The sequence below is a fragment of the Tamandua tetradactyla genome, chromosome 12 (genome assembly GCF_023851605.1).
Source record: "Tamandua tetradactyla isolate mTamTet1 chromosome 12, mTamTet1.pri, whole genome shotgun sequence".
Lineage (NCBI taxonomy): Eukaryota > Metazoa > Chordata > Mammalia > Pilosa > Myrmecophagidae > Tamandua > Tamandua tetradactyla.
In genome coordinates this window covers 19,894,206-19,901,657 of record NC_135338.1, presented here as the reverse complement: position 1 = coordinate 19,901,657, position 7,452 = coordinate 19,894,206, and the positions used below count along the sequence as shown (strand labels likewise).

General features: G+C 41.1%; 1 pseudogene; it reads left to right on the top strand.

Moving 5' to 3' along the window:
• The first annotated feature begins 5,579 nt into the window (after positions 1 to 5,579).
• On the top strand, positions 5,580 to 6,711 carry LOC143651366 (coiled-coil domain-containing protein 42-like; annotated as a pseudogene).
• Positions 6,712 to 7,452: the final 741 nt, after the last annotated feature.

Here is a 7,452-nt window from a genome sequence, read left to right as displayed (position 1 = left end):
TGATAAAATATAATAAAAATGTAAAAACAAATTACAACAAAAAGCACATTTTAGCAGTAGTAGGCCCCAAAGTCAGAAAGAGACACCTCAAGATATATTGGAAATGAACTCGGACTGGTGCCCACAGAAGGAAGAGACAAATAAATAAATAAGCATATATATATTTAAAATAATCAATTTGAAATAATATATGTAAAAATAAAATAACAATAATACTACTAATAAAAGTATGTCTATAGAAAAAATACATTGGGAAAAAGAGAAAAGAATTAAAAATACAACAACCAGGCAGATAGGGAGTTTGCCTGCCTGCACTTACCCCTTCTTCCCAGTAGGTGGTGATCCTGAAGCGTCTCCTCCTGTTAGCAACCCCTCCCCTACTGCAGCAATTGGCCTACACTTACCACATCTTACCAGCAGATGGCGCTCCAGAGGCACCTCCTCCCCTCAGGCCCACCCCTCCCAGACAGCAGAGATGGCTGGAAGACGGCAGGCAAGGCGGGGTTGCAGCTCCCAGTCCACCAGAGCAAGACAGCTGGTCCTGGTGCAGGGGACAGGGGAACTGACCAACACCCAAGGACGCAGCTGCGCCCTGTGGATCCAGCACACACCATGCCCACCAGGACGGCTGTTCCTGATAGGCAGTACCCCCAGCGCCCCGTGGTGCAGCCCTTGCAGTGGATGGCTCCCGGCTGCAGCAGAGGGGTGGTCAGTTCCTTCTAATCCGCACTTCCCCGCATGCTGCAGCCCACCCCTGGGGGATCGTGGTCTAGCCAACCCACTCCACTCTGCGGGCTTCCCGAAAGTCCCATACGCTTCATTTTTAAAAGACCTTTCTCCACATTTCTGGTAATCAATTGTCCTTTTCCTAGTACTGCTATACACTTCTTTTAAATTTTCATATTTCTCTAGTCATTCTAGTGGAATTTCGGGAGGGTTGATAGGAAAAATACATGGACTCAAATAACTATCTTTTCTCCTTAAAAATTTAATTTTTTTAGTTTGCCTACCTGCACTTATACATAGTTTTACATAAAAAATAAGTCTTTATATATATGCCTTTAAAATAACATTTAAGTAAAATTTTATTCAAGGATAACATACACATAGAAATCACACGTATCTTAGGTGTATAATTTTCTCAAAGTGAACGCACCCCCTTAAACAGCACCCAGATTAAGAAACATATCTTTTTCAGCACTCCAAAGCCTCTCTCTTGCCTCTTCCTAGTCACCCCCACTGAAAGGTAAGCACTCTTCCTACTTCTATCACCATGGATTAGTTTGGTTTCAAACTTCATATGATTGGAGTCATACTGTATGCACTAATTATTTGTAGGTTTTCTTTTGCTTAAAATTGTGTTTGAGGTTCATTCATGTTGTTGTATGTAATAATTGTCTCTTTTTCATTCTGCTCTTTGATCTAAATCAAAATAAATGAGTACCTGTGTTCTGCCTTAAACTGTTCAGTGCTACAATGTTTAGACCCAAACTGCAATGGATCTAAATATTTCCCTGGACTATTGGAGATGGTCTAAATATTTATCTACAGTGGAATGAGTTAGTAAGTGTTGGTGTGTTCATACTAATGATGTTTTTTTAAAAGTGTAGTTTATTTTTTGTTTCCATTTCTACCTAGATACCCCCATCAAATTTCTCATTTCTACTCTGACCCCATCAGATTTCATCTGCATCTAAGCTAATTCATGTTAGCAACTTAGTAACATGAAAATTTTCATATTTTTCTCCTTACATAATACACAGATATATAGATACATGTATCTATGGGGTTATTAATTCTTTCTTATCCATCTTGCTTTTCTCACTTGACAATTCATCATATTAAAACTGGGATTCCTATATTTTTTAAGTAGAATATAATTGGAATAATATAATGAAAATACTAAAAATTTTGAAGAAGTGTTAAATTGTATTGAAGCTAGTTAGGTATTAACTGATTTATGCCATCTAGAGTGAAGGAGAAATAGGCGAATTCATTTTGATAAATACTTATTACCATGCCAGTTAGTTTGCTAAGCCCTGAGGATTTTTCTCTTTGCTCTTTGAATATGCTTAGAGAATGGACAGCACCGTGTAAGGAAGATACACTGGAGCGTGCTGAGAGCAGAGAAACAGGGATATCTAGTGAAAGAACTAAAAGACATGAAGAGGGTGCTAGGTTGTTGTGTAGATGGAAGGTGACTGCTTTCTTCAATTATGGAAGGCCGGTTTAATGAAGTTACACTTGTTTTATTTGAGCCAAGGAGGTGGAATGACAACAAATGAAGAGAAGTTAGGGGAAGACAGAATTAAACTCAAAATAACCTTCTAGTAGAAAAAAACTTCAGCGATGGGATGCACTATCTTGGGGTCTAGACAGACAAATGGTAATGAATATGTGACGATTTCAAGCAAGGCAGGGGTTGGTTCAGCCTAAATAGCTTTAATGTTCCTTTCAACTTGGGATGACATGATTCAAGTATTTATTCTCATTTTTCCAATTTCTTTACAGATACATTATTGTGACCGTTACTCTGAATGGAAAATGATTGAATGTGAAAACCTAAACCAAGAAGAAATAATTAAAGAACTAATGAGTCAAAGCCAAAATTTCTCTTGGGCTACATATACGAGGATGTTAAATGGGACATTTATGGGTCTTGAAGGACTGTCTGGAGATCTTTTCTACTTTAGACTTTTGGAAGCATAGAAAAATTACACGTGCACTGGACTCTAATGAGAGTACAAAATGGTATCAATGCAGTTGATAGTTTATAATTTCTAAAGGCAATAATCATTTTAGGATTATTTTAAATAGATAATAACCTAGTTTCTTTCTTTTAAAACAGTGTTTATGCAACGGTTCATCTTATGAGGTGGTTGGACAAGAAGGATCAGATATCTCAAAACTGGAGATGTTTTTCTCAGGATATCCCCATATGGTTGGATTATCATTATTTCCTAATTTAACAAGTCTCACAATTGTTGCTCAAGATATTAAAGAAACTTCAGGATTAGAGACTTGTGCAGTACTTAAAGAACTTTGGATTGCTGAATGCTGCATAGAGGTAAGTCTAAACCCATGACCTTCCATAGAGAATTTTATCCTGAATTCTTTTGACTTTAGAAAAATAATCCATTTAAACATATGTTCAAGGGTCATAAGAGGTAAATGGGCATAAAAATAGAAGTAGATTCATTAAAAATAGAAAAAAGAAATAAAGATCTAAAACAAATATATTTTACTTTCTAGTAATCAAATCAAATCAAATAATACCCAGTATTGGTTAGTAGTGAAATTGGTTTATTTAGACGTTCTTGGTTGTATGGAAATTAGTACATCTATTTTGAAAGTAATATCAAAATATATATATATAAAGTCACAGAACTGTGTGCATACCTTTTTTCTCAGATATTCCTATCTTACGATGTTATTCTAAAAGCCCAAAACTATTGCCTACATGAACATATTTGTTGCAGTAATATTTATAAGGGCTAAAAATTGAAAGATAAATATGCTACATGTGGGGTAATTCTTAGGAACTTGATCATCAACTTCATGAAATATTTTGTAATTATTACATACTAAGATTCTAAAGATTGTGAAAGCCTTTTATATTGCCAAATAAAAAATAACAAAATTATGCATGTTTTTATGATTATAACCATTAAAAATAGGTATTGAAATGGATAAAAGTTTTAAAAGAACATATAAAATTGAAATGCTTATATTTGAGTGGAAGGATTATTTTTATTTTTATTTTAAATTTTTGGTCCATTTTGTTGAATATTGGTTTTGCAATAAATGTAATTTTTAAAAAATGTACTCAGAAACCTATTTTATTAAAAATAGGGTTTTTTAATTAAAAAAGGCAAAACATGTTAATGCTATTTAATATCCTTTTACAGAAAATTGGAGGTCTTCAAGAATGTAGACAGTTGGGAAAACTGTATTTATATTATAATAAAATTTCCAAAATAGAAAATTTAGAGAAATTAACTAGATTAGTGGTTCTTTGGCTGAATCACAATGCAACTAGGAATATTGAGGTAAGATCATTTCAATGATATATATATAAGGTAAATTACTATTGTAAAGTTTAAAACACTGTGTTCAAGGTCTTATTTTTGAGGGACATGATATTCATGACTATTACAATTACTGTTGTTAAAAATAAGTAACATATATAGAGCATTTTTAAATTTTTTTATTAATTTTTAAATTTTTTTAAAAATATGACCACAAAGAAACACATTCTTAACATATTATCATTCCATTCTACATATATAATCAGTAATTTACAATATCATCACATAGTTGCATATTCATCATCATGATCATTTCTTAGAACATTTGCATCAATTCAGAAAAATAAATAAAAATACAACAGAAAAAAATTCATACATACAATACCCCTTACCTCTCCCTTTCTTTTTTAAATTTATTTTTTATTTATGATACATAACCACATATAGACACAAACATTCTTATCATATGATCATTCCATTCTTGTTATATAATCAATAACACACTATCATCACGTAACAACCTGAACTTTTTGAGATGTTAGCTCTGATCTAGTCCTCTCATTTTAACTGCTGTGTAGCCTTGCATTGTGTGCCATGAACTTTCTGGAATGTGGACATGAAGTTTCTACTGTGCTTCTTAGTCCTTCAGTGGACAGCGTCCACTCTCCTTCAAGTTTACTGGACTTGATTTTACTCCTCCAGGTCCACTCTCTTTCCCCATCTAGAACTAAAGTGATCAGAGTAAACTACCTTGAGTGTCCTGAATGTGCCACGCAGCCCATTCACCTTTACCCTCTACTTGTAACACTGTCTCACTTTCTCTCACCTCCTTCTTCTAGTCATACCTCCAGCCTCATTTTAATGACCCTTTTCCCCAGGAGACTTTCTCTGGTATTCCTCCTCTTCTCCAAGGCTGGAGCTGGGGTGGGGACCCTTCCCCACTGAGGCATATTTGGGGGACAGCCGGCAGGGCAGCTCCTGGGACAGCAGCCTATCATCTCAGTGTCCTGAGATGAAGTCCAGGCTCAGGGAGTGTCCCCAGGGTGGCTGGAAGGCACCCTTTGATAAGGCCCTGGAGAAGTGAGCTGGGAAATACAGGAGAGGAGGCTGCTGCTGCCTTCTAAAAAGGGGGTGGGGAGGGGGTGCAAGGCTTCCATTTGCTGAGTAGGGCCAGATGGGATGACTGTGGACCAGGCTGGGGGAGGCAAACTGTCCCACTGGGACTCGCTTCAGCCCCAGCTCCTCCATTCATTAAATGTTGAACACATATCAGTGCTCCAACCTACCCTCACCCCCAGCCCCTGTGTCTGAAGGAGCACCAAAGTATTCCCTAACCACACAGCACTCCAGCCCCAATCCTGGATCAGAGACAGGTCTTATCAGGGCGTTGTAACTGCCTGTTTATATCTGTCTGGCCTCTCTCCCCGCCCCCACCGTCAGCCCCAAGCTGTAGCCTCCATAAGAGCAGGGTCTGGCTTTCTTACCTCCTGCTGTGTTCCTGGCATGGAGCAGTCCCTGGCTTGCAAGTGGGGCTAGGTGCATTGCTGTCGAATGGAGTAAGTATTGACTTGGGAGACATCTCAAAACGGCCTCCACTAGCAATACTCAGCCCCGACTGCCCTGAGTCACCTCGGGAAGCCTTTGCAAAATTCCGACACTAAGGGCCCCCTTCAGTCCTGTTTTTCAATCCGACTCTCTGGAGCTGGGGCCCGGCAGGGGTAAAGTGTTTTGAAGCTCCCCAGGTGCTTCTGATTTGCAGCCAAGCCTGAGAGGCCCCCGGGGCGGGTGCGCCCTATCCACCCCGTGCACCAGGGCGCACACCAACCCAGGAGACCATCCTCGAGGCCTCTGGCCGGTGACCCCTGACCCAGTGGCTGCCTGCTTGGGCCGAGCCGGCCAGGCTGGGGTAGGGGGGGCCGGGTTCAGTGACGTGGGACCCTTGGGGTGGGGGTTGGCGGCGAGCGGCGTGGTGACTCGAGCCGTGGCCGCAGTTCGAGGAGATCCACGAGGTGATCGCGCGCTACAACGCGCCACGCGGGTGAGCATGCACAACAACCGCATGCAATCGGCGCAGGAGGGCCAGCAGAAGATCCAGCGCGTCAAGGCATTGCTGGAGCACTACATGGAGGAGAAGGACGACGAGATCTTGCAGCACAACAATGAGCTGGCGAGGCTGCAGATGCGCTTCGACCGCGCCCGCAGCAATGTCATCATCTGGGTGAGGCCACGGGGGGCGGGGGGCGGGGCGGCGGCGGCGGGGATTTGGTGGGAGGGTGCGGGGCTGCAGGGTGCGGGGTGACGGAGGACCCCTGCCTGCTCTGCTGTGCGCCAGGCCGCCAGCGCTCACATGCCCCCTTCCTCCCTTGCCCAGGAATCCTGCTGGGCGCACATCCAGAACACCGCCGCCAAGAAGACCCTCCTGCTTGGCACCATCAAGGTGGCTACACTGAACCTCTTCCAGATTGTGAGCAAGCAGCTGAAGGAATCAACCTATGTGTTCCTGGAGGACACGCACAAACAGCTGGACATGGTAGGGGGAGGGGCGGGCACCCAGGGCGGCCAGAACCGCCGGGCCAGCGGGGTCCTGGGTTCGTTGAAAAGGGCTAGGGACCCCACAGAGTGGTGGTTCTCGCCAGTGCCACGGGTGGCACCTATTGGTGAGCCCCAGTCGCAGAGCTGCTGACCCAGTAGGTCCGGGATGAGAACCTGTGACTTTTCGTTTCTGGCAAATTCCCAGGTGACGCTGGTCTGGGTTCCACGCTGGAAAAACCTCCGCATTGGAGCGAAGACCCTAGTAATCCCCATCAAAGTGGGCAGTAGCAGGGACCCACTTCTGAATTAATCAGTTGTCTACAAAATAATCTTGTGTCTGAGGCCCACTCTTTTTTTTTTTAATTTTTTATTAATTAAAAAAAATTACAAGAAACACAAACATTCCCAACACATACACTCAGCAATTCACAATATCATCACATAGCTGCATATTCATCATCATGATCATTTCCCAGAACATTAGCATCAATTCAGAAAAAGAAATAAAAAGACAACAGAAAAATATAACAAACAGAAGAAAAAAAATTTTACATGCCATATCCCTTACTGATCCCTTTCATTGATCACTAGTATTTCAAACTAAATCTATTTTAACATTTGTTCCCCCTATTATTTAATTTTTATTCCATATGTTCAACTCATCTGTTGACAAGGTAGATAAAAGGAGCATCAGACTCAAGGTTTTCATAATGACACAGTTACATTGTGAAAGCTATATCGTTATACAGTCATCTTCAAGAACCACGGCTACTGGAACACAGCTCTACATTTTCAGGCAGTTCCCTCCAGCCTCTCCACGACATCTTGAAGGACAAGGTGATATCTACTTAATGTGTAAGAATAACCTCCAGGATAACCTCTCAACTCTGTT